At 43.5% G+C, this 22,561-nt stretch overlaps 1 protein-coding gene across 3 annotated transcripts in view; it reads left to right on the forward strand.

The window, feature by feature from the left end:
- Positions 1-8,231: 8,231 nt before the first annotated feature.
- FLRT2 (fibronectin leucine rich transmembrane protein 2) overlaps positions 8,232-22,561 on the forward strand; it is a 68,154-nt gene continuing 53,824 nt past the window's right edge. Inside the window, exon 1 of one of the 3 annotated variants that reach the window (XM_074824878.1) lies at positions 8,232-8,277. The gene's annotated coding sequence lies outside the window, so the exon portion shown is untranslated. Of the gene's footprint in view, positions 8,278-10,797; positions 11,128-22,561 lie in introns of those variants that run through there. The other 2 variants (XM_074824880.1, XM_074824879.1) reach the window with 2 other exon arrangements.

Here is a 22,561-nt window from a genome sequence, read left to right on the forward strand (position 1 = left end):
GCAAATGCACAAGACAAACTCCAAAGATGTTTCTATAGTGAAAACCCAGCTTGTTTCTGAGCTTGCAGAAATCTGTCCCTCTGCTGAACGAACACTGACAGCTATGTATATGCTTCAGAAATAAAATGAATGAGTCAAAACCTGAAAACTCTCCTCTCCCTGACTAATTTTTTTGGCCTCACTAAAAGTCACCAGTAAACTATTACACACTCAAGCTGCTTCATTCTCTTTAGGGAGGATTTCACTCCCTTCTCTAACCCTACCAAAAGAATAGCTTAACTTCTTAGCATTCTTTTTGCCTGAGGCACAAAAAGGAAGATCATGTTATGATACAAGTAAAAAGTTCAGTTTATCCTGGGGGTATATTCCTGACTCTTCTTTGTAACGACTCTGCCTAGGACAAAGTATGTGTGGTGTGTTTAACTAAGACCATGGCTGATTTCAAGTGAAATTTATCAACACCAAGTAAGCAGAATTAACTGAAGAGAAAATTCATTGTGAATTGAGAAAGGGCCTGCTTGTGTCAAAAGTAAAGAAGAAGCAGACCGCAATTTCTTATTAATTCTGCAAGATAATTAAAAAAAAAAAAAAAGTGATCCAGAAAAAACTTCCCATGTGCTGTTACCTTTGCATACAGCTGTTTTCTTTATACAAAATGGTCAGCACTCTCTCACAGGCTGAATGAATATAGCACACACAAAGTTGATATAGGCCAGGGACAGTTCAAGGTCTTGAGAACTGTGGAGACTGCAAAATGGAAAACCAAGAGTGGAATTTCCTAACAGTGACCCCTAGCTGAATTAAACCCGCCCTAAATTTGCAATCCTGGTGTGATTCTGCAGGTGGGTTTTCTCACCAGAAGGTTTGTTCAGTATCCCATTGGAGAAATAAATTTAGAATCTTTCCCAGTTCTGATATAGTATGGAAATTAAACTAAGAAAAAAATCTACTGGTACTAGTGACTAAATATTCTTCATAGCATCAATGTAGTAAGTAGTCTCACACCTTTCAGCAGTGCATTTCGCTTACATGTAGCTTGCAACCCTTATTAAAGCACATCCCTTCTATTTCTCTGCCAGCAGGCCATGGTTACCTGGATGGGTGCTGAACCATTCACTGGTTGAGTAGATCTCATCAGAGATCCTTGTTCCTTCTAACAACATTTCCTCTAAGTCTAAAAGGCAATTCCTTCCTGTTCATAAAGAGATTATTGAAGTGGCATAAGCTCTCTTTTACTAGATCTTAAGAAAAAGTTTAGGACTGAACAAAATTAAGCTGGTGCCCTGTGTCTCAAAACTGATGAAGAGTTGTTGACTGCTGTGACAACCTTCCTATCCCCCTCAGTCCACAAATCTGTGACGTGGGTGCTTTGCACTGCTGAAGAGCAAGACAAATGGTTTCACAAGATATTTTCACTGCCTCAGAATCCTCTCAAAGACCTGAAACCTTACTGCAAATTTATCAGGATTCAAAACAGATACCATCTGCCTAGTCATTCTGCCTGGGTGTTTTTTTTTCCTTTCCTTTCAGGTGATCAGTCTGTACCACAGTGACATGCTTTTCTGCCTTCTAGTAATAGCCCCTGGAAAGGGGACCTTCTGGCTCAGCAGATTATTTCTCGTTTCTTTCTGAGTTTGGAGGTGTAATCATGTAGACTTAAATTCTTGGCCTTGATGATCAGGGTAATGTCTTAATACCTTCTCCTTTAGATAACTGAAAGCAATTTTCCCTTTCACCTATCCTTTTTACAACAATATGTTCTAAAATAAATAAACAGGAAGGATTGGAAAAGGCTTCACAAAATGGCATTATCCCTTTATCATAATCAAGGGATTAATCCAGAAAAAAGAAAAAAAAAAAATCTGTAGAAAATCTACATTCTCCTTTGTATCCTATTATACATAATTAGCTTATACTGAACTGAAAGAGAATTAACAACAGTTCTCAGAGCTCAAGGTTTTTCAAAACATTGTAGAACAAAGTCTGCTAGTCTTGCATAAACTGCTGTGTGGAAATCAAGCAGCTATAATGCTGTAAGAGCTATGCTATGAGCCCTGGAGTTTGTACTATAAATTGTAACATTTTTTTCATGTTATCTCTTTAAATAGTATTGAGAGAATTTGACCAGGATAATTGTTTTAAAATAATTTTTTCTTGTCCAACTTTTATAAGTCCTCATGTTTCTAAAATCTGTCCGTTCATGTTTATTGAGCTGAAAGAAAACTGGCTGCTCTTAGATCATTTAGAGGCACTCTTCCATAATTGTAACCATCCCCTTGAAAACACAAAAAGTTACGGAAACGGACTCAACAGAGACAAAAGTGAAAAAATTATTTTAGCTTGCTGAACCTGTGGATAAGAAAGTACACATAAATCTGTTTTTTTAAGCAATAGAAAATTAGAATGAGTGAGGTCTTGAGGTCCCTTCGGAGATAGGGCAGATGGCCTTGTGATCAGAAAGTGATGCTTTTTCTAGAGTAGATTGATAGTCTGCCTTCTAGCCTTCTCCACTTACAATAAAAGAGTGATGAATGCATAAGGGGCAACTTAATGAATGCTGTGTGACTCACCGAGGTGGTGTTTCAGTTCTATAGAGTGCAGATAGAGTATGCCTGTAGAAGTGTGTGGATTTTTTTTCCAGAGACATAAAGGTTCAGTGACAGAGCCAGAGATGGAAAAATTTCCTTTATTTTAAAAGTTGGCTATGACAATGAAAAGGACCTTAATGATTTTGCTTAGAAAATGTGAAAGAAGCAACTTACATGGGCCATTTGTATGCCATTCACAAGGTTTTACTTATGCCTTCCACTCCCACCATCGTAAGTAGTTAGGTCAATCATAAATTATTATTTTTTTAAAAGTGTTGATTTCAGCCAGTTGCTTTTCTCATTATTCTATGTTTACAGCTGGAAATTAATCTGGCTTCAGCAGTCAAGGATAACAAGAAAAGTTTCTATAAGTACGTCAACAGCAAAAGAAAGACCAAGGAGAGCCTCCATCCCCTGCTAGATGCAGGAGGAAACAGGGCAATGAGTGATGAGGAAAAGGCTGAGGTGCTTAATGCCTTCTTTGCCTCAGTCTTTAATAGCAAGACTAGTTGTATTGAGGGAATCCAGCCTCCTCAGCCAGAAGACAGAGACTGGGAGAACGACACCCCCGCAATCCAGGAGAAGATAGTCAGTGACCTACTGCATCACATAGACACACACAAGTCTATGGGACTGGATGGGATACACCCGAGGGTGCTGAAGGAGCTGGCTGGGGTGCTCGCCAAGCCGCTTTCCATCATTTACCAGCAGTCTTGGCTGACCGGGGAGGTCCCAACAGATTGGAAATTGGCCAATGTGATGCCCATCTACAAGAAGGGTCGGAAGGATGATCCGGGAAATTACAGGCCTGTCAGCTTGATGTCGGTGCCCGGGAAGCTGATGGAGCAGCTCATCCTGAGTACCATCATACAACACATGCAGGACAAGCAGATGATCAGGCCCAGTCAGCATGGGTTTATGAAAGGCAGGTCCTGCTTGACAAACCTGATCTCCTTCTACGACAGGGCGACCTGCTTATTGGATGAGGGAAAGGCTGTGGATGTTGTTTACCTTGACTTCAGTAAGGCCTTTGACACTGTTACCCACAGCATTCTCCTGGCAAAATTGGCTGCTCGCTGCTTGGATGGGCACACGCTTTGCTGGGTAAAAGACTGGCTGGATGGCCGGGCCCAAAGAGTTGTGGTGAATGGAGTTAAATCTGGTTGGTGGCCAGTCACGAGTGGTGTCCTCCAGGGCTTGGTTTTGGGGCCACTCCTGTTTAACATCTTTATTGATGATCTAGACGAGGGGATCGAGTGCACCCTCAGGAAGTTTGCAGACAACACCAAGTTGGGTGGGAGTGTTGATCTGCTCGAGGGTAGGGAGGCTCTGCAGAGAGATCTGGACAGGCTGGAGCGATGGGCCAAGGCCAACTGTAGGAGTTTCAATAAGGCCAAATGCCGGGTGCTGCACTTGGGCCACAACAACCCCCAGCAGCGCTACAGGCTTGGGGAGGAGTGGCTGGAGAGCTGCCAGTCAGAGAGGGACCTGGGGGTGTTGATTGACAACCGGCTGAACATGAGCCAGCAGTGTGCCCAGGTGGCCAAGAAGGCCAATGGTATCCTGGCTTGCATCAGAAATAGCGTGGCCAGCAGGGACAGGGAAGTGATCTTACCCCTGTACTCGGCACTGGTGAGGCCGCACCTCGATTACTGTGATCGGTTTTGGGCCCCTCACTTCAAAAAGGACATTGAATTACTCGAGCGTGTCCAGAGAAGGGCAACGAAGCTGGTGAAGGGTCTGGAGCACGTCGTACGAGGAGCGGCTGAGGGAACTGGGGTTGTTTAGTCTGGAGAAGAGGAGGCTGAGGGGAGACCTCATCGCCCTCTACAACTACCTGAAAGGAGGGTGCAGAGAGATGGGGATGAGCCTCTTTAACCAAGTAATAAGCGACAGGAGAAGAGGTAATGGCCTCAAGTTGCACCAGGGAAGGTTTAGACTGGATATTAGGAAGCATTTCTTCATTTCTTTACAGAATGGGTTGTTAGGTGTTGGAATGGGCTGCCCAGGGCAGTGGTGGAGTCCCCGTCCCTGGAGGTGTTTAAGAGTCGGGTCGACATAGCGCTGAGGGATATGGTGTAGTTGGGAACTGTCAGTGCTAGGTTAATGGTTGGACTGGATGATCTTCAAGGTCTTTTCCAACCTAGATGATTCTGTGATTCTGTGATGCAATTTGTTATAATTTAGTTTGGTCACAAAAATGCACTTTTTAGTGCTTCAAATATAATAAAATGTTACAGTCCAGTCTTCCTGTCTTACCTATTTATTTATTTCCAGCATGTCTTTTGGATGGCATCTGGGTATATCTATTCTGATTTGAACAAAATTTAACATGAATCTCCAAGGTGTTCAGAAGCAAAGGGCAGGGGAGGGGGAAGATTCTCAACAGATTCTGACCAGCTTACTTCCTGGTTTTATTGGAAATCAACTTGAGAAAGAGGCCGCAAACAGAAAACCTTGGAAAATCCTTCTCAGTGTTAAAGACAAAAAAAAAAAAACGATCTATAAGACTTCTGGAGTCCTATGTCTCCTGGGACAAGACAGTGAAGGATGGCCAAAGGCAATCCATAGAAATACTTTATCATGATACTGTCAAAAGCTAAATGCAGAAATTCCTTGGAGTAAAGAAGGGGGAACCTCTACTAGGTCAAGGCTATGAAGTGCAACAACCCAAGGCATTATGCATACTATTACAAGGTGATACCTAACAACATATACAAGTGAAAAAAAGAAGGTAACAGTGGGCTGAAGTGGCATGGGGAGGGAATAAAGAGCTCATGACAAATGCAACAAATAAGAAAGTCTAATGGCATATTTAAGTTTTATTATTAATTTTATTTGAAAATAAAATCCAAAGCCTACACTCCAAAATGGTAGAAATTTTCCATTTGAGTCATATCACAAACTCTGCCAAAGTCTGTTTCAGAACCAGTATTTTCATTTGAAGCTCACCATAGAAGTGAGAGCTCAGAGAAAATATACATTGGGTGTGGGTGCTTTCCAGTCTAATGTAGTTCTAGTTAAAGTGCTTTATATGTTTCATAAAAGTGGAAAGGAACACATTCGTACCTTCATCTTGTCTAGAATTCAATATAATGTAACAATATCTTAATAACACATTGGTCTGCTATTCTAAACATTCCTCCCCTTCCCTTCCTCAAAATATATTTTTAAGAAGCTGGTTTTCCCAAATTTTATGAAGAATTCACTTTGTGATTTTTTTCTTCTGTCAGCTGCATGAATTTAAGGCCTGGGCCAAATTTTACATTATTGACAAAAATTGAGATTATTTAGTATGCTTTAGACATACTGAATTCAGTGTATTTTAGACATTACCTTATTAACCTCTCTCTTGCAAGCTGCAGAAATCATTGTAACAATATAGCTGAAAAAAAAAAAAAAGACATTTATGACATTTTCATATTTATTATCTTTCTTAATGTTACCCCGTTTCACATTCTCTTTAAAATAAGTGAGGTTGTATTACGGATCAGTGGACCATCACTTCAGCCTAGCCATCTTGTACGACCACAGACAATTTAAAGAGGATACGTTTCTATATTCTCCTTTCAGTTTACTGCCTTTCAACCATGCAGAGCAGTTTGCTAACATGCCTCACGTTTATAATGGTAGTGGTGGGGAGAATTGTTTAAAGTCCAGGTAATCAGACTATAGCCAAGATTAAAAAGGGGGGTGTGTTTATGCATCAGTTTGAACAGAGAGCGTTGGAGGGAGCAGACGGGGAAGCTCCCCGCAGCCGCCGAGCGCCCGAGCGCTGTGCTCTGCTGCCACCTTGGCCGCGCCGCGGGACGTGCAGGAGGTGCCGCGCCGGGCCGCGGCCGGCCCCGCTCTGCGCCCGCGGAGCGCCCGCTGCGCACCTGCAGCGGCTGCGCTCCTGCCGGGGAAACCTCCGCCGGTCAGCTCTAGTCATGCTCTCCACTTACGTCATCCGCTGGTATAAACAGGAGAAGGATATATGCAATGTCTACAGGGTCTGCTTTTTTTTTTTTTGGAGAGGGGCTGGGGGTGTGCTTCAAAGGAGGTTTATTTGCCTGTTGTGCTTAAATTCGAAACTTAGAAATGTGGGTGGGAGGAGAATAATTCTTTTTTCTGCCCGTTTGCTTATTGCAGGATTCTTCTCCTTCCTTGTCCAGCCTTATCTTACACATTTAATGAAGAGAGCACTCAGATTTCCCTTCGCACGCACCGACCTGCCTCCGTGTCCTTCCTACTGCGTGACCACTGGGGCTCTGGAAGGAGCTCCCGGCAGTCCATCCCACGGCCAGGCTCTCAGTGTCTCTCAGCTGCAGTTAGAGGTGTCCCCTCCCCCCCCCCCCCTTTTTTTTTTTGAGGGGGGGGGCAGATAAGGGTGACGGAAACATCATAATTTACTGAAAATATATATAAATGAATATTAAAAAAATAATGGAGTTTGTTAATAATTTCCTTGTTTCCCTCTCTACATCTTCGTGTTACAGTGCTACAGCGTTGCCTTGACATCAGGCTCCGGGCTGCTGGTACTGAGTTTGGAAAGCTTTCATGCACTTCATTTCATCTGAATTGCACATGCTTTTTCTCTCATTTTTAAGGCTCTCTTCTGCTTCGGAGGAAACATGTTCTGACATGCTGGAGTTTGCTGGTGGTAAATATTTCCTTCGACTACAAAGTGCATGTGTGAAAAAGGCTTTTTTTTTTTTTTTTTTTTTTATGGAAATACGTTTCTTTCTCGCTTGCTCCTCTCTCTGCTATCATTAATAACCTGTAAACGAGCTGAATCTGGAGGTCTGAGTGAAATAGCACTTTCGGATTGTACTTTCAGCCACACCACGCTGAGGAAAGTGCAGAAGCTCTGTATATGCGTGTGTGAGAGGGATTCATGAAATGCCTATGACAGTTTGCATACAAGACTCGGTGACAAAGTAGGAACCACAGGTGAGTCCCCAAGAGATCTGCTTTGCGGAGAGGATTTTTCTAGCCCCTAACCACAGAGGAGAAGCATTCATCTCTCCAACTGCTCCCCAGAGTTGGCGGTTCCGATTTGTTTCAACTAAAAATAACCAAGAATAGAAAATGGCATGCAATAAAAAGTCCCCAGCCAAGTAGCCGCGTGTGCTGCGCTTCCTCTTAAATAAGCGCTCCCCCGTGGGCTGAGGTCGCGGTGCTCGGGCAGGAGAAAGGGCTGCAAAGGGTTAAGCCCCTGACCTGCTTGCCAGGCAAAGTTTGAAGAAGAATATGTCTGAGGCTGAGTACGCCGCAGCCCCGCGTTTGAAATCTGTCACCCTCACTTAGGAGCTCCACATCTCTGGTTGTCACCGGTGAATAATGATCCCACGGCGATAAGATCGCTCCGCGGCGTTGCGCCGGAGCCGCCGGGGAGAAAGAGAAGAAAGGAAATTACGAGGCGTTTAACCGCTTTAGCAGGGTGTTCTTCTGTGTCATCGGTGGGTGTCAGGGTCAAATGACCGACTGGACAGCAGCTTGGAAAGAAAATTTCCTTCTTCCTTTCCCCGAGAGAAGCGTTGGGTGATGGTGGCCATTGGCAGCTATGGAAAACAGAGACCTTGGTGGTGATCCTTAAAATAATACCATGCCGGAGCCCAGCTGTTCTGCCACTTTCTCCCCTTTCAACCTGCCGGACCCGGTGGGCTTTGGGTGACCTATCGAGGAGGACCCACCTCCGCAGGAGCAGGTAACGGCTAGTTCAGTCACTTTCTGGATTGACACGATCTTGATTTGACCAAAGTGTGTCCTGAGTATCTTTCTCTGATTTGAAGTGTGGGCTGGTTGAGGGGCCGGGGGCAGGGAGGGGGACAGGCATAATTCCGCCTAACCTCTCTGAGCCCGTGGGGCAGGGCAGCAGCCTGCAGCTGTGCAGAAGTTTTTAGCATTTCCACTTTCCTCCGTGAGTGGGGGCATAGGGAGCAGAAATGTCTGTGATGGACAAAAGTCTGCTTTGCCTTATGTGTTGTCGACAGGTTGCTAATATCGGGGACGTGGAGAAAGAAGGGGCGGGCGGACAGAGAATGAGGAAGACTTGGAAGGGTTTGTGTTGTGGGTTGTTTTTTTTTTTTTTTTTTCACGAGAAAATGCACCGGTTGTCCAACAGCTTCGGGAAAGAGATATAAATCATGCGCAAATAAGTGATCTGAAAAGTATACTAAGCCTTAAAAAAACCAAAACAAAACAAAAACCCAAAAATAATAAAAAAAGGCCTTAAAAAGTCAAAAAGGGCCCAGAATCTTTGAAAAAGACTGTTCATTCGTCTTTGGACCCTACGACTCTCCTGAACCTTTCATCCCTCGGGGCCAGCTGGGAGCTGTAGGCAGAGACTGGACCTCAGAGCAGCCCGGTCCCCGAGCCGGGGACACAGGCTCTCCCCGCAGCTCTGACCCTCGCCAGACCCGCTCCTCCCGGCCGGCCGAGCCCCGCGGAGGGCCCCGGGCTCCCTCCCCTCCATCCCGGGGGCCTAGAGCCGACGCCGACCTCCGAGGCAGCGGTGCCGGGAGAGGAGCGGGGTCTCGTCCTCAACTCCTTTCCTCTCGCCGAGTCCCCTGAGAAACGCCGGGCTATCTGCGCTCCCCCTTCCGCACCCCCTCCGCATCACTCCGCGCATCCGCGTAGGTGAGGGCACAACCAGGCAGGCAGCGCGGCCCCGCTCGTCTCGTCCCGGGTCTATCAATACGCGGGGGCTCTCCTAAGCCCCCGTGGAGGGCACCGGGCGGAGGGGAGGGCGGCGGGGCAGGAGCCGCGCCAAGCACACCACGGCTGGGCTGAGCCTCGCGGGGGCTCCGCGGTGGGTTCCTCGGCACGTTTTACTAAGCCTTTGAAGTCGTGAATAATTTAGCCCCCCTCAAGCGAAGGGCGAAGGAGGTGCGGAGACAATGGCGAGTGATTCAGCTTTTGAGGTACGGCTGAACAGCAAATGCAAGCTTGTGAACAGCCAAGGGTGAGGAAGAAGCAAACCCCCAGGCATTCCTCTTGCCTTTTCTGTTTCCTCGACACATGGCATTGATCAGCTCTCCTCTTCTCCATCCCTCCCCAGCCCTTCTCAGAAAGTAACTCGCAGCAAAAGCCGTATTGTACATTTTCTTTACTAATGGAGGAGTTTGAGGCAAATTCTCTTCGCACACCTCACTTCCTACCTTGACGGCTGTATCCTACCGCTCAAGTGCTTCTCGATATTACCTAGTCTTCCCTTTAAGTGGACTTACCAGTACAAGGCAGTAGCTTAACTAGGAACTGGGCGGCGGGGGAAGGGTTACCCCGAAACAAGCGCAGACAGCCCGGGATGCATATACACAGGCACACTCACACGCACACACACTGTATGCACAGGAGACGCTGGCGGGGGCGGGGGGGTGTTAGCGCTTCAGGGCGAAAGGCTGTTTCTCCAGCGGTTTTAAAGTCTTTCTGACTGATGATGGAAATCAGACGGAACACTAAAGGAGGTCCGTCTCTTCCCTGAGGGTTGGACTTTCTTTTATTCTATGTTACATTTATTGCGCACTGCTATTGCCTACCTAAAAGTTCGCGGGGGGGGGGGGGGGGGGGGGGAAGGAGACGGAAAGAAGGGGGTGGGGGAGGCGGGCTTGTCGGTGGCTGCACATGAAATATCGCCATGTTGGTGGAAAGCACGGCTGTAATTATTGCTAGAGAGGGCATCTCCCGGTTAGGACCGCAGCTCGGGGAGTTTTTCAGCTCACTCCCTGGCTTCCCTTACGATAGACCCCGGGCGTCCCCAGAGCAGCGGGGCCGAGGCAGCCCCGCCGCGGAGGCCGGCGATACCCGCACCTCCCGTTCCCGCAGCCCCGGCCCGGCGGGCTCCGCGGTGAGACGCGGCGGGGGGGCCGGGGGCTGCGCAGCCCACACGCCCCCGGGCAGCGCCGCCCGCTTGGTTGCCCTCGCTGAGAAGTAGGGGGGGAGGGCACGTCCAAAGGGACGGAGCTCGCTAAACTGACTTCAGCGAGCAATGGGTTAAAAGCGGGAGGAAAGAAAAAAAAAAAAAAAAAAAGGAAAGAAAAAGAGAAAACCTAGCCTGACTTTGCCTCTTGGAAAGCTTTAGGTTGCAGCCCTGCCTTCCAAGCATTCTTTAAACCAGAAATGTGGGAGGGACTCCAGGAGAGAGAGAGAGATGGCTATCAACTGAATTCATTACTGTAAACATCTCCCTGGGGTGTCAGGCAGGGAGGAAAAAAAGGCACGACTTACATTAGCAGGGAATAGTCAGATCTGAGGCATCATTACTGCTAAGATCAGCCTGCAATCCCGGCTGAAGGCAGGCGCAGGACTTGGAGAGAGCCAGCCACACACATTCACACATATACTCACGTATGTGTCCGATGCCTTCCCCGACTTCCAAGGGTCCTGGGTCTCCGTGCCTGCTCCTCATGTGATCCCTTCATCATTTCCAGAGGACAGAAAGAGAGCAAAAAGAAAGAAAGAAACCCCAACACCCGGCGTACCCGCGGTCCCTTCTCGTTTATTTTTTACCGGAGAAGGAGGAACGGCGGGGGAAGAGCGAGCGAATCGAGGAGAGAAAGTGCGTTGGGGATGCCAGAGCCGCGGGCTGCGCGCCGGAGGAGGAGGTGGCGGAGAAGGGGGGAGGACGATGCCGCTGCCTCGTAAGGGCGGAGGAAGGCGCGGGAGGCGCGGGGGTCGCTCCGGAGCGGCGGCGGCCGGCGGGGATCGGGCCCGCGGGCCGGCCGGGACCGGCGCTGGGCGGCCGCGCTGCGCGGCGCGGAGGGCGGCGGCCACCACCCAGGAGCGGCGGCGGCGGCGGCGGCGGCAAAGTTTTGGTGTGGGGGGCCAGAGGCGCGGAGGGGGATTATGATCGGTGCCGGCGCGGGATTCCCAGACACCGTCAGGTACAGTTGGGATTTCATTTCTCTCTCGTTTCCTTCCTGGTAATTCTAGCCCCGGGCGATCTAAAGCCGCGGTGCCCTTTGCCTCCTCCGAGAAGGCAAAGTTAAGGAGCCGGGATCAGGTTGTGTGTCAGAAATACCGCCTCCGCCTCATTAGAGCCCCACGTCCGCGAGTGTGCGGCGCCGGGCACACACACGCGCGAATTCGTGAATGGCCGGCGGCAAGTGTTAGGAGGGTCCCCGGGTTATTTCACGCCGGCGTGTGGGTCAAGAGTGGGACTCAGAGCTGGCAGTTGCCGCGGGGTCCCGGCCCGCCGGTCGCATTGCCGCGCCGGGCGGGAGGTGCCGAAGCTGGCCCCCACCCCGCGGCCCCCGCACGGCGCCGGGCGGGGAAGGGAGAGCCGGGAGCTGCCCTGCAGCAGAGCGCCGGCGGTAGCACCACCGTTAGCGTTATTTGGGAGGTGGCCTTGAGAAACGGGACCTTTAAAGGTGAGCTTTGCTCGGAAGAGGCAGTCGGCTTAGCTCGGCGCTGGCAAGTGTTGAGAGATCCACGGGGAGAGCAGGGAGCTGCGCCCGGCTGGAGGATCCATCAGATCCCCATCAGCAGCCTCCGGAGAGGGGCTGGTGGTGAGTGGGCGGGGGCGAGGTTAAGAGAATTAGATCAGGAGGACTTCGGAGTACAAAGGAGCCCCTCATAGACCTGATGAGTTAGACGATGATCGGCAAAATAATAACAAATAGAAACGGTGTGTGTGTGTGTGTGTGAACAAATAGCATATTGTAAAGGAAGTCAAACGGCTGAAAAGACTTCTCTAAAGCGTGAGATAAAACCCCATAAAAGATAAAGAAATCATCAGCAAAGAGAGTACGACTCTCCACCTTCTTTTTGGAGTGGAAATCAGTCAGCAGGAGCTTTTAATTAATTTTAATGGAGGAAATCTGTTTTAAGGCTTACAGTAAGCTAATAAATCCAAGGCACAAATCCGTGTAAATTCCTGTACTGTGTGTGGAAGGTACTGATTAGATTACTTCAGATGCTGCTTTTTGCAATGCAGAGCTCAGCTAAATAGAAGGGAGAGGTTCCTTGCATGAGGAGCGGGAAAAGATACTAAAGCAAGTCAGACCTCTCTCGCACACACAGATGTACACACACACGCACGCACGCACAGAAAGACAGGGTGTGTGTTAAAGAGAGGTTTATTTACTGCATCTAATTTCACAGTATTTGCAGGGAAATTAAGCCAGTTCAGATACTGAGATTGGTCACTACTGGGGTTTAAAAAACCCAACCAACCACACAAAAAACCCCCACAAACTTCCATGGACTTAGTTCCTTGCTTCATTCACTGACATGGTCTTACTCCAATAGCACCTCTATATAGTTGGTAGTTTCAGAGGAAATTCATTAATTGGTTTCAGATATATGTATTTTTGGAAGGAGAAAAATCTACCCTGGCATATTTTCAAAACACTTAAAAAGGAGTGTACCTATACCTCTATCCACCTTTCTTTCCTTTCTTCCCTTTCTTCCTTTAAAGAGTCAATGTATGCAATGTTATCACTGAGACATGATCTTTCCATAAGCAGAAAGATACAACAGATGTTATTTAAAAGTCACCATTTCTAAGTGACAAAAGTAATGTTAAAATGTTAGTCTTGATCTTGTTCCTAAAAATTACGGAAGAAAACAGATTCCAAACATCATTACTATTTGTAGGAGGTTGCTATTTAAATGGTTGCTCACTATGGTAGCAAGGCTGTTAAAAGTAAGAGAATGCAGGCCTGGAGTACTGTAGGTGAAGCAAGTCAGAGCACTGTGTAAATACAGTGTCTGTAAAACTACCTGAGACTAGAACAGTCAGCAGTATTTTCCAAACTCCAAGGCTGTAGCAAGAAGTGGTGCTGGAATGCACCCAGTGTTCTTAAAAGAGTCGCTCCTCACATACACCCTATATTTTGTATAAGGTGATGTTATCTGTGTTTGGCTTTGAGAGTCTGGATCTAATTTGGGCCACTGCTACAAGTCACATTTATATCCTGGCCTGCTGGATAGTTTGATTTAGGATGTAGACATACCTCCTTTGCGCAACCCTACACCCTCCCAGTTGGAATCTGCATTACATAGGCTACGGTTTCCTTCGAGAATCAAGAATGTGCTTGCCTTTAACTGCTTAAAATAGCAGTATCTAAAATGTAGGATGTTATTAGGGCTGACTTCTCTACCCTTCCCGCAGAAAAGGAGAGACATAGTTTTATAGCAAGAAAACAAAAAGGAGTTCAAACAAGCATCACTGTCAGGCTTTTCCTGTACTGAACTTTCTATTTAAAGGACTAGAAAGAAGGCACACTTAAGATAATATTGTTTCCAGGAAGGTGAGAGCTTTATTTCTTAATCATTTCTGCAACCTCTTTAATCTCAAAATGAGTTCATTTTTCACTAGATTACTTTCATGTAACTTTCAGGCTTTTACCAGACGGATTCAAATCCAGTCCATTAGTGACCTCTATCTGTGAGAAGTGTATAGTCAATGGTGGTTTTTTTTCCCTTTTTCTTCACCATAGTTGATTGGAAACACAGGCTATAAATTGTTTTCGTCCTTTATAGCTGCAAATCACCTAGCTTTTTAGGTTATCAATGTCATATCCATTACAGACAATGTGATCTCCTAGTGTTTTAAACAGGAAAACAAGAAAACCAGACTCCAGTTCCAAACACGAATCCAGCATTTGAAAAGAACTCTAAATCTATTCCAGCTATTTCAGTGATAGTATGATGAACATTTGCAAAAATCAGAAAAATAAAAAGTATGCACTGGTAATGAACATCAATAATAAAGGAATTGCATTTGTGTTCAGCTGATGGTTTAATACTTACTCTAAAGCAGGCTGACTCTATGTGAAAGTTTATTGCCCTTGAGTGCTTACATAATAACTGAAACTTGAGACAAACACTCAGACCAGATATACTATAAGTAGACTTTATAGTAGCAGGGTGTTTAAAAAATGTAAAAAAAAAAAAATCCAGCTGTGTCTATATTAGGAATACATGTCAGAGATCAAGGAAAAGGAGGTCTTTATAAACAGATGGTCTCTTTTAGGGGATTATTAAACCCAGCTTCCCAATACTAATTTGTCTCTTGTTTATATCCACAGCTATATTCTATGTTTTAGTTAGTGATTGTAAATGGCAGTTGAGGACTTGATCAGCAATATCTTTGAGTAGGTGAATACCATTGTTTGACATTTCCCAGATTGTAGTTGATTACCTCAGCATTTTTAGGTGTTTTCTTCCCTCCCCCTTGGGCAGTCTTTTTAGGAGTCTTTCTGCCAATGCTTTTTATTTATTTCCTCAGGAAACCAAAAGAGCTGAAACTTGTCTCAGAGGTATAAAAATTGCTTTTTCTTTTCTTTTTGTAAAACAAATATTTGTGGTGTTTGGTTTTTTTTTTAATAAAAAACGGTTGAAAAGAATTATATGTAGTTATTATTGTAAAGAAGGCTAATTTAACATATACTAAAGATATGAGCTTTAGTTCCCCTACAGCTATGTGTAACCTACACCTTTCAAGTAATTGACTTCTTTTAAAGAAAAACAACCACAAAAAATCACCATTAAAATATGTTTCTTGACAGGCATGTTTTATTCATTTATTTAAAACAAACCCAAACCTTAATCCACGGGTAGTTGTCAGGAAAGAAGAGTTTGAAATAAAAACTATTCTCTGTTTAACAAATTATATTCTAGAAACATCAAACAATATGTCTCAGGAATAGTGCAATTAAATTTGGTATTTTCAGCCACTGGTGAAAGATGTTGGGATCTTCTCGTATCTTCCTTTTTTTAAATTGAGGATTTACCCAGCTAACAGGGTTTTTTTTTCCCCCTCTTTGATTCCTTCATCTGACGTGGCCCTTTGAACTGAATCAAAATTAAATACCAACAACAACTTAAAACAAATCCATCATGCTCTATTTATCATTCCTGAAAACTCAATGATGCATAAAGAGGTCCGTAAAATATCCATTCTAAAAAGAAATCTTGTGCTATCTATCAGCTCTGCATAGAAACAATCGCCTGTATATTTTACTTCAAGCTATGATTGCTTTATTTATTAATCTATTGTAAAAGAAACCTTTTCTAGGCTAGTTTAATGTAAGGATTTATAAAAGCATACAACACAGAAAATTGTTGATCATTCAAAGGTACACTGTCATTGAAACTAATTATTCAGTCCTTGCAGACAAAACTCAATAGGCTTTTGACTTACAGGATCAGATCATTGCTAGACTTGGTCCTGCAGAGTGATGATTTTACTTTGGTCCCATCTGAGAGACGACTTGTTTCCAACAGGCTCGGGTCAGTATTTTGTAGGATCTGCCCCTTATGAAGCAGAATATTAAAAGGTCGCAGATAATATTCTGGCTTGACCTTCAAGTCAATAGGCCACTTTTATAACACTTGATCACCAGCTACCTATTCACAAGGTAAATTATCATTGTAAGTCTCTGCGACAGTTATGGATTAAAGTCTGCTGTCAAAAAATTTTTAAGAAAAACAATAATTTTGAAAGGTAATTCAGATAGTCTGTAGGTTATTGTAATGGTCTGCAGTCTGGTTTTACAAATCCCAGACCAGATAGGGACATATCTTGAGCCACAGAATACAGAAGAGGGCATTTAGTTCCTTTTATCATAATTTGTGTGTGACTATATCGCAGTGAAAATGTTTGGATGAAGGGGCGGAAGTTCTGCTCCTTGGTCAAAGTTCTTCATTGTGGCCAAGTTGTTATGGGTAATCTAATGATCTTAAAAATGTAAAATCATATAGACATCAAATCAGTTCCTTCCTGAAAACATGCTACTATGATTGAATAAATCAAAAGCTATTTCACAATCCTTATTCAGACAAAACTGACAAGATATGTTTAATGTCAGGGATCTTGAGGGAGAATTACAGGCAAAAGTTTTTAGAATTCCATCTCTCTGATTCATTAGCTGTCCACTGCCATGCACTTCTGTGTTCAGCAGGGTCCGGAGAGGCTGATGTTAGACACTTCTCTCATAGTAAATACTGTAAACTGTACAGAAACACTACATGACCCATTAAGAGCAGGAAAGGCCAGAGCTCTGAATGAAAAGCCTCATCAGCACCTTCTGAGAACTGACATCAGTGTGTGGCAGTGTCACTCCCAGTTCCTGCTGTCAGCTTTTGTCATTCCTTCATAAAAAAACATCAGGGAAAATAAACTAAAGAGAAGAGCTTTTCTCAACAGTACTTCCAGTCCTGCACCACGTAGCCGAGCTGTTTCATAAGAGTTAGCCCAGAGACATCATGTGGATAAGGGTGGCCCATGTGGGAAAAGGACCTGGTGCTCCCTCAGTGTGTCCTAGCACTGCTGGGAGTCTTAGGTGATACTCATTCACAGTGCTCAATCTTCACACAGGTTGCAGAGGACCAAACAATGGTCAAACTGCAGTCATAGGATCATCAACCACAGGTTTGTAGGTTCAGAGTTACAAATATTCCTTTCTCTTGAGATTCCCTGTGTGCTTTTCCTACAGAGAAAAAGAAATGCTATATTAGAACTGTATTAAAATGGGCATGACATTCACAATGTCATTGGAAATGAGTGTAACAAAAAATGTTATTTTATATCAACATCTTACTGACAGAACAAGACATTTAACATGCAGTTCTGAAGAAGAAATGCAGGTTTATATATATACATACGTATATATAACTTGTATATGTGTTACTTATATAAGTGACTGTGACTGTTTCTATAATCACAGAGGTCTCTCTCAGACCCTTCAAAGCATATATAATTATTTTTAATTCAAAATTAATTTTGTTGGTGAACTGCAGATCAAATTAAACAAGAAGAAAAGCTTTCATTTTTGGAAGTTTCTATACTGGGTAAAAAACTCAAGATGCTCCCAAGAGGTATTGCTCCCAAGGTCAGTGGGAAGAGTTTGTAGCAAACTTACCTGTGCTTATGAAATAGAACTTCACAGCTGAAAAACTGCTTTTTAAATTAATGTATTTGATTCCAGACTCAATCCTTCTCTGTTTCACTGGCAAGTTAATTTCACAGACACTCTTCTCATGATTAGAGATTACTCATGTGAGTAATAATTCGAATACCCAAAAGTTATGTCATTTAGCTGTAATTGAAGATGATACAACCCCAACAGTGTGTCTCTGGTTATACTAATGTATATATGCTTTCATTAGTAGTTTCTTCATGTGTGTATGGGAAAACAAGCTATGTAGGTACAAGTCATTTAAATGACTAGAATTGCTTCTGTATTAGGATTGTAGCAGTATATGTGTTTGTCACAGACACAACCTACATAGGTATACTTCTATAAAAACGTATCTGTAGACTAGGCATCTGGTGTGCGTATCATTTAATGAATTATGATTTTTGGTAAGTGAGCTGGTTTTAGTGAGCCTGTTACATGCCTGAAATGCTAGCTGAAACAACGTGAGGTGTCTCTAAATGAAGAATATTTGTTAGTAGTACCTTATAATTTCATTTGTGATCTAGGAAGCTTTTCCTAGGTGGTGCTTCTTGTGTCATTGAGAGATTTGCATCCAACTAAATGTACCCCATTTAGCAATCTTGTTTGTCTGGTTTCACAAGCCACCTCATTGAGTCATCTAGGTTTAACCTTATTCTTATCTTTAACCACTTAGCTTTGGAGTTAGTCGCAAGTACTCCTAGACTAAACATTATCTCTTGAGCCATATCAGTTGAAAACTTGCTGTTTATTTCATCATTTATTCAAATTATGTAAAAAAAATCACTTTGATACCTGAATTGGTATGAACCTGGATTGGGTGGTTGGAGGACTCCAATTTAATATGTTAATGCTCTATATGCATATTGCATCATGTTGTACTGATCTATTACTGTGAGCTCCCACATTATTCATTGAACAAGAGAATCTGTAGGTGGAAAAGACATATAAAGCTAACCAACAGCTCACAGTCATCTCTCTAGTACACTCCTAAAATTTTCATTCTTGATTTAAATGTTTTCAAAGATTTCATCTGAGACATTTTATCCTTTGAACTGCCCATAGAAAATTAATTTCCAACACAAAATAAGTAAATTAAACAAGTAAAAAGTGCTATCATCCAGCCTGATAAATTTCTCCTTTAAAACAAACTTAGCAGACAAATTTCCTCATACTGAATATGAGTATACAGTTAGAGACTGCTAAAATTTAACAGAACATGAACACATACACACAGAGTCATTCCCAACTGTATTGCTAAATCCTGTGTATCAAATTGGTATATGCCCAACAGTGGTTTTTGAAATGGCTCGTTCTGGCCCTGTGCCATGCTGCTCAGTGAAGAGCTTCTTGCAGCAATTCAACAGTAAATTGTAAAATGCTTTTTACCAGTAGAAGTCTTTTTTTTATTTGAGAAATTACTTTCACTGTTTGACAAGATTAATTTCAGAACCTTATTCTTTAGCAGTTGTGCAACAAAATAACAGTCTTTACTCAGAGAGAAAATTGTCTACCACTGTATCTTTGAAAATACTTAGGCAAGAAAGAAGCATAATGGACACCTCTCATTTTTTTAAATGTGCACTTTGAATGCCACAGAAGAGCCAAGTCCTTCATAATTGCCCAGAGATGCCTAAACCTCTGTGGCAGATCATCTGACAGTAAGGTTTCTCTGATTGCTTTATCCATGTTGTGATCTATCAAAATTTCTTTTTTATTAATGTAGTATTCTGTATTCATAATGATAAACATGCATGTACATGCATGCAGGGACACACACACAAACAAAATGTAAAGAAGATTTCTGAGAGAATTAGAATGGCTACAGATCATTTATCAAAATTATTTCCTTCTGAAGCTTAGTCAGCATCTTCCTTTTTTGTTATTTAACTAGATAGCAGGGTAATCAGTGATGCTGTGGAACTTTGAAACAGAAACTCTATATGGATTTTTATAGTTTGTTTTTCTTCCTCGGTGCTTTTCCCCTATAGTTAATACAGAAATGTTTTCACAAGCAGTGCTCTGTTTAATACAGTTTTAAAAAGAATGACGCAATTGGATTTCTATTTTTTTTGGAGTGCTGGCTACAGTGTGCTGAATCCCTGTCTTCACACTAGAGCCTTATTTTTTAGTTAGGTATAATTCCAGTAAAATGCAGTGATTTAAAATTAAAAGGAAAAAAAGCCAACAAACCAAACCAAACCCAAAAGCAAAACCAAAGGAAACCCAAACCCACATCCCAGGAACTATGGAAATCTCAATGCTAACAAGATCATTGTTTTCTGTCCCACACTGGATAATCTTATCAGTATCTATTTAACTTAATATTTAGTACCAAATACAGGTTTCAACTCAATATTCTATTATCACAGAAGTCAAACACTCAGCTCTATCCTCAGATCAGCACACTGGATCTTTATAAATCTGGAATAAATGAGATGTTAGAGTTGCTGCCAGCAGCTCTGGCAACAGAACTGTTGATCTGCCCAGTTTTCTTTCCTGCAAAAATTTCTTATCAGCAGATCCACACATCCTACATGGTGTGACTGTGGATTTACAGATAAGAGGACAGAATGACTGAAAGCGGATGGATGGCATAAGCATAAATAGGTCATGAGTTACCAACTGTGGAGCTTGATCCTGAGTACTGGGAGAGACGATTATAAATTTCAGAACCTCTCTAAGGATAAGGAGCTCTCTAGGTTGAAAATTTGGCTTTAATTCTTCGCCCTTCATTTGTCCAAAGTTGAAAGTGCATAAATCAGTCTGTATGAGAAGAGATGACTCTGAAATTCATAACTACTCATCTCTGTGACATTGATGGAAACTCTATTGGATCAAATGCATAGGTATTCTAATTATGAACCTCTGATATGCAGAATTTCCTTCGGGCCATCAATATCTCATACGCAATCATATTTTACAAGCTGCTGAATGATTGTCTGGTTATGCATGTGCTGACCGAGAGAAGACATCCTACAGTCTAGCCAACCAGCTGCAGAAAGATGATCCTCTTTAAGCACTAGGAGAACAAAAACCTTTAAATTTCAGATAACATCAGTATCAGTTCACAAACTACTTAGGTCTTGTGAAGAAATACTTGGCAATCTTGGGAAGGGGTGTTTAAGTGTAACCCTGTATATTGTGTTGTGTTAAATGATAAACATGTTTGACAGAGAGGCATTCTTTTTAACTCCTTCAATGCTATGCTGAAAGAGTATTTCCTGCTTGTTAGAAGCAGAAATAATGCAAAGACCTGTAGCCTTGCTATGAAATTTGCACTTCCTTCCACCATCTGGGGTACTTCTATTGTCATGTATTTATATTCTGGTAGCAGCATACTTTTTTCCTGTTTCTCACTTTCACTCTTTATTTTTTCAAATACATGTGGCAGCACAGGCTGAATCAGAATTTTTAGTTAGCTCTTCAGCTAACTAAAGAGCTAAGAGAGAAGGATCTCTCTTTTAAACTGGAGTTCATTCTGTTATGTCTGTCATGTCAGGTGCATTGAGAACACAAAGTATCTTTAAGATACTCTGAAAACTAAAATAAGCAATAATGCTGATGAAAGCTTTTATGTTCATTTAAGTATTTTCCATATTATTTTTGCAGGTCAAGTATTGCAGTATTGTGCAGAGGAAAGATAAAAGCAGGAAAGGGAAAGTGACTAAAAAATAACTGGGGTTAAAACATAGAATACCAGATTGGAAGGGACCTCAAGGATCATCTGGTCCAACCTTTCTTGGCAAAAGCACAGTCTAGACAAGATGGCGCAGCATCCTGTCCAGCTGCATCTTAAGTGTCCAATATTGGAGAATCCACCACTTCCCTGGGGAGATTATTCCAGTGGCTGATTGTTCTCATTGTGAAAAATTTTCCTCTTGTGTCCAATCAGAATCTCCCCAGGAGTAATATGTACCCATTACCCCTCTTCTTTTCCATGTGACTCCTTGTAAAAAGGGAGTCTCCATCTTATTTGTAGCCACCCTTTAAATACTGGAACATGGTGATGAAGTCTCCCCTAAGCCTTCTTTTCTCAAGGCTGAACAAACACAGTTGTCTCATCTTTTCTTCACATGGCAGGCTTCCCAGTCCCTTGATCATCTCTGTGGCCCTTCTCTGGGCCGTCTCCAGCCTGTCCACATCTTTTTTGTATAACGGGGACCAAAACTGAACACAGTATTCCAGATGTGGCCTGACAAGCGCTGAGTAGAATGGGGTGATGAATTCTTTATCTCTGCTCATGATGTCCTTTGTTGATGCAACCCAGCATCCTGTTCGCTTGCTTTGCTGCAGCAGTACACTGTTCACTCACGTTGAGCTTGTTGTCTACCAGGACCCCCAGGTCCCTTTCCACAGAGCTGCTCCCCAGCCAGATAGATCCCAGCTTGTGCTGCATTCCTGGATTATGTTTTTCTTGGTGCAAGACTTTACGCTCGTCCCTGTTGAACTTCATAAGGTTCTTGTTAGCCCACTCTTCTAGCCTATCCAGGTCGTCCTGCAGGGTGCCTGTCCTTTCCAAAGTGTCCACTTCCCCACTCAGTTTGGTGTCGTCATCAAACTTTATCAGGGTGCCCTTTGTCCCATCATCCAGGTCACTTACGAAGGTATTAAACAGCCTTGGGCCCAATATCAATCCCTGGGGGACCCCACTTTTGACAGGTGGCCAGTTTGGAAAGGAGCTATTTACCACCACCCTCTGGTGTCAGCCTGTCAGTCAGTTCCCCAGGATGAAAGTGAGTAATCAAAATTGTCCAGACTGAATGAAGTACAGAGAAAAACAATCAACTTTCTGTGCAACAGGAAATAGGATTTTCCTGATGATCACAGTTTTAACCACCTATGTTGTTATTCATCTGAGAGGAAGACTGTCGACTGTCATGAGAGGGAGAGGTAGGGCAATGCACATTCTAGGAGGAGCTGGGAGGGGAGAAGAGGATTTGTGAAGTTCCCTCAGTTCTTTCTGTGGTGTGCATAGCACATGGGAATCATCAGACAGAGTTAATGCTATCTCAGTGTGTTAACTTTAGAACAGAACCCTTACTGGTTTGGTGAGCTTTGGTGTATTTCCTCTTAATATTATTCCAT

The sequence above is a fragment of the Strix aluco genome, chromosome 4 (genome assembly GCF_031877795.1).
Source record: "Strix aluco isolate bStrAlu1 chromosome 4, bStrAlu1.hap1, whole genome shotgun sequence".
In the NCBI taxonomy this organism is placed as follows: domain Eukaryota; kingdom Metazoa; phylum Chordata; class Aves; order Strigiformes; family Strigidae; genus Strix; species Strix aluco.